Raw genomic sequence first — 4,751 nt, forward strand, 5'->3', positions numbered from 1 at the left:
CACACTACTGGGTCAGCGGCGCTTGAGATGGCTTGGCCATGTGAGTCGCATGGAAGATGGCAGGATCCCCAAAGACACATTGTCCAGCGAGCTTGCCACTGGTATCAGACCCACCGGCCGTCCATATCTCCGCTTTAAAGACGTCTGCAAACGCGACATGAAGTCCTGTGACATTGATCACAAGTCGTGGGAGTCAGTTGCCAGCGATCGCCAGAGCTGGCAGGCAGACATAAAGGCGGGACTAAAGTGTGGCGAGTCGAAGAGACTTGGCAGTTGGCAGGAAAAAAGACAGAAGCGCAAGGGGAGAGCCAACTGTGTAACAGCCCCGACAAACAATTTCTTCTGCAGCACCTGTGGAAGAGTCTGTCACTCTAATATTGGCCTTTATAGCCACTCCAGGCGCTGCTCCACAAACCACTGACCACCTCCAGGCGCTTACCCATTGTCTCTCGAGACAAGGAGGCCAAAGAAGAAGACACCTTATCCCCTTATCCCGAAATTGTCGCAACTGCATCTACTCGCACACACACACAAGAGACAGATGGAGAGGGGTAAAAAATGAAGGTGACTTTTAATTAGGGGGCATGGAGAGGTTACGATAAACCTGTTGAATTCTCTTGGAAATCAAGTTCTCAATGAGTGCAGGCCTGAGATGATTGTAGATTTCTCTCTTGATTGAAGATTCTGTTGAAGACAGTGGGACATTCTGGTTCACTGCTTTCTAATGTAGATGTAGGATTTTACAGCAGGGCACGAGCTTTCTGGCTTGCTGGAACACAAACTGTTTGTTGTTGCTTCTCTCTCTTTCTCTCTTTCTGTTTCTAGGCTGTCTTTTTTTAAGGTAAAGCTGTATTATTTCTCACCTCCTGAAAGGAGATGTTCGCATCTGTTCCACATGGTGATCCTAGTCAGTGGCCCAGGATCTGACTACTTCACACCTTCTTTGTTTCCGAAGAAGACATTCAATTCTAGAATGTTTTTAAGATGAGGTGCAATCGACACCTCCTGGCTTTGAAGATTTGTCCTTTGTCTTTGTCAGACAGTTTGAATACAGAAAGGCCAATCATTTTCCTTCAGTGTCCATTTTGGACCATTGTTTGACCAAAGGTTCATTTTTAAAAGACAAAATCAGTTTTTCATAACTCTTCAGATTTAGTCCATAGTTTGTATTATCGCATTTCCGATGTGCGTGACACAATGCAGTAACTAAAACAGACTCTTATCTAATTCCATGACTTGAGAATTTTATTGACAGAATAGCAAATTCAGTCTTTATTAGCAAGTTTGACTTGCTGAAATGATATTGGCAGGCTCCTGTGGCACTGGTTTTCTGTCATCTCCAGGTAGCTCCATCTTCGGCAGTCAATCCTGTGTTGAGGGGTTGGCCTCCGTTGCTTTCCTGCCCTTCTTTCCTCTCCCATGCCCTGCTGATGCCCAGGGTTCTGCGCCTCCTGCGAAGGGTGTTGCCTTTCATCACCACTGGGTCAAAGTTCTGACAGCCGTGCCCGTATTGCCAGCTGAAGCCTTCTTTCTGGGCAGGTGGCTTCCCAATTGTCCTTGGCAGCCTTACCCCCTCCTTCTTTGCCCCACAATGCCAGGTTGACCCCTTTCAAAACGTGAGCGCTGTGCTCACTCTCTGCCATCTGTGCAGCACCAATGACACTCCTTACCAAGTGGCCAGTCAGCCTTTGCCCCGCTGACCCTCTTTTGATGCCCTAGAACAGCCATGGCTGGCTCTCCACTCTGAACCGACCTCCCCACAGCTGTTCTGAAACTGACAGCTTCTAAAATCCGTGCACCCCTTTAAACATCATGCCTTCCCCCTTCAACAAGCTCTAAAAAAGCTTTTTAACCAATTTAAGTAGCCTGATTGGAGGGAGAGCAGGATTCCTGTCCCGCCCTCCCTTCACCTGGTGGGTATTGCCGGTGTCAGGATCAGCGCCTTGAAATTGACATGCACCCCAGCAGCAGTATTTTCAGGGCCCCCTTGTCTCTGTTCTCTTCGTCGGGGCACCCCGACAATTCAACCCCTGATGTTTTTCATCAGTGTTAAACAAGTATTCATGGCATCGGGTGACAAGAATCAGAGAAAGAAAAGCAAATTGTCTTAAAATTACACAGATAATTTTCTCACCCTACTTGTCCAAGGTTAAAAATCCTGTTAAAAGATATAGGTGCAGTTGATGAAGAGTATACAAGGCTTATAAAAGAGATTAGTGATAATTGTGAAATCTGTAAAAAAAAAAAAATTGAAGGCGGTTGCCAGGTTCTATTGTAATGGCATGTGACTTTATCAAATTAGTTGCCATGGATCTAAAGGTATGGGACAAAGACAGAAATATGTTCATCCCACATTTTATAGACCTGGCAACCAGATTTAGTCTTTCTACAGTAATACATTGTAAAAACAAAAGGGTTATTATCAATTAAAATCATAGAGAAATGGATAGGGATCGGATTTAGAACACCAGCGCAGTTCCTGACTGATAATGGAGGAGAATGTGCCAATGACAAGTTCAGAGATGTGGGCCGATCTTGGCAGTCTCATAAAATGAGGGTGGGGGAGCAGAGGGTGGGGGGTTGGGGGCGGGAACGGGGAGAGGGTGGGGCGGAGTGGGAGATGGTGGGGCAGATTGGGGGAGGGAGAGGGCAGGTGGGGGGGGGTGGGGGAGAGAGGGGAGAGAGCGGGTGGGGGGAGAAGGTGGGGGGAACGGGGAGAGGGCGGGTGGGGGGAGTAGGTGGGGAAATGGGGAGAGGGCAGGCGTGGGGAGTGGGTTGGGGGGGAACGGGGAGAGGGCAGGTGGTGGAGGGGGGAGCAGGGAGAGGGCAGGCGGGGGGAGCAGTGGGGAGGGAGAGAGTGGTCAGGGTGGAGGGAGGGAGAGAGCAGGTTGGTGGGGTGGGGGTAAGTCAGGAGTCAGTGGCAAGGTCTTCGAGCATATTTTTTTATGGTGGACTCAGAAGGAAGTGGAATTGGAAGGACTTAGGGTGATGTGGATGGTGAGAGATACATGGGCGTAGTTGGCAATAGCCTTGTGTGATTGAGACCATGGGAATATAAAGGCCACATGAGATGTAAGGTAGAAGAGGTTTAAAAAAAAGTTTATATCAGTAAGAGAGGAAGTGGTTTAAGGAAGACGGGAGAGTAGTCAAATCAGAGAGGATAGGGGAAGGTGAGTTGAGATGGATATTGAATCAAACAAGCACCAAGACGTAGCTTGGCTGGTGGTGAGAAGGGCCCTCCCCGTCAGATCCTTCATGCACACCCGAAGTCTCGCCCCCTCCGCACAGTGCCCCCGCGTTGGCTGTGATGGGGAAGAGACGGTCGCCCACCTCCTCCTGGAATGTGCCTTTGCAAAGCAGGTGTGGAAAGAGATGCAGTGGTTTTTGTCAAGGTTCATCCCAAGCAGCTCTGTAACACAGGAGTCTGTGCTCTACGGGCTGTTCCCAGGGACGCACACCGAGACAAACATCAACTGCTGCTGGAGGACTATCAATTCGGTGAAAGACGCCCTTTGGTCTGCCCGAAACTTGCTGGTCTTCCAGCGCAAAGAGTTGTCCACCACCGAATGTTGCAGACTGGCACATTCCAAGGTCCAGGACTACGTGCTGAGGGAGGCACTAAAGCTTGGGGCAGCCGCAGCAAAGGCTCAATGGGGAAAGACCACAGTGTAAGGTTCCCCCACCAAGCTGAACTGAGGGGCTGGATCCATGGGAAACCCCTCGAACTGTATCGTTAATATTCTCAACTGCTGTAAATTTTTTTTTTCCAAAATATACTTTATTCATAAAAATCTGTAAAAATTACATTGCCAAACAGTTTCCAAACAGCACGAAAAAATACAAACATTGCAAAAGAGATCAGTTTCTTTCAATAATGTCATGAGTTACAGCAACTGCTGTAAATGTAAAACTGTAATTGACATGACAATTGTGAAACGGAAAGGTTGGGAAGAAACTCATGACAGTATTGAAGGAAACTGATCTCCCTTGCAATGTTTGTATTTTTTGGTGCTGTTTGGAAACTGTTTGGCAATGTAATTTTTACAGATTTTTATGAATAAAGTATATTTTGGAAATAAAAAAAAATGAGGAATGACTCAGGGCTGAAGGAGGAAAAGAGGGAAGATATCTTTGCTCGTTATTCATTTGAATTGTTAATCCATCGCTAATTCAATTTCTTATCCCATCGTTCATTCAGTCAACCTGGGAGGCACTTGATTGGTTGGTGTTTCACTCAGTGATGTCAGTTATCTGATTGACTGTCATTTGCTTCATCTGTCAATTCGTGGGTTGGTTTGACTACTGTTTGTCAGTCATTCTTTTGATGTTTTATTATCAGTCTGTCGTTTACCGGTAAAGCATTCTGTCATTAATTCCATCTGGTATTTGGTCTGGCATTTGGTTGTTTGCTTATTTAGTCATTCTATTATTCAGTTGGTTTTTCATTCAGCCCGTCATTGATTTCATCAAGTAGCCTGTAAATCACTTGATCAATCATTTGGCTTTTGAGGCAGCCAGTCAGTCATTTCATGTTTACTCTTTGGTTGGGCATGTGACTAAGATGTGGTTAGTTCATGGGTAGGTTTATTTGCTGCTTTGTTGGTTGATAATTTGCTTCAGCTGTCTGGTCTGTATTTGACTGATTGCTTCTCGGCCTTTTGGCTAAGATCAAGTGTAGTATCTGTTCTTATCAGTGCTTATTTGATTGAGAAGAGACCATGATCATTGCCTTTTGATCCTGGGGAAGCTTT

At 46.5% G+C, this 4,751-nt stretch overlaps 1 pseudogene; it reads left to right on the forward strand.

Moving 5' to 3' along the window:
* The first annotated feature begins 4,642 nt into the window (after positions 1-4,642).
* Positions 4,643-4,751, forward strand: LOC137377957 (U2 spliceosomal RNA; annotated as a pseudogene).

The sequence above is a fragment of the Heterodontus francisci genome, chromosome 15 (genome assembly GCF_036365525.1).
Source record: "Heterodontus francisci isolate sHetFra1 chromosome 15, sHetFra1.hap1, whole genome shotgun sequence".
Taxonomy (NCBI): domain Eukaryota; kingdom Metazoa; phylum Chordata; class Chondrichthyes; order Heterodontiformes; family Heterodontidae; genus Heterodontus; species Heterodontus francisci.